Here is a 283-nt window from a genome sequence, read left to right as displayed (position 1 = left end):
AACCACTGAGCCGGGCCAGCCGGACCATCACCCATTTTTTAATGTTGACTACGTTTATTAAACAGACTCATGACCTACTCATCCCAACTCCCTCTTTTGAGCCTTAGCAAGTAATAAATCAACAGAGCTTTAGGGCAATTAATAGGTATTGCTTTTCCTCTGGTGTCCTGACCAAATCTCTCAGAAATTTATTTTTGTGCTTTTATTTTTATTTATTTTTTTAAATATATTTTATTGATTTTTCACAGAGAGGAAGGGAGAGAGACAGAGAGCTAGAAACATC

Source organism: Myotis davidii, unplaced genomic scaffold, assembly GCF_000327345.1.
Source record: "Myotis davidii unplaced genomic scaffold, ASM32734v1 scaffold60, whole genome shotgun sequence".
In the NCBI taxonomy this organism is placed as follows: domain Eukaryota; kingdom Metazoa; phylum Chordata; class Mammalia; order Chiroptera; family Vespertilionidae; genus Myotis; species Myotis davidii.
This window is presented reverse-complemented; position numbering follows the sequence as displayed.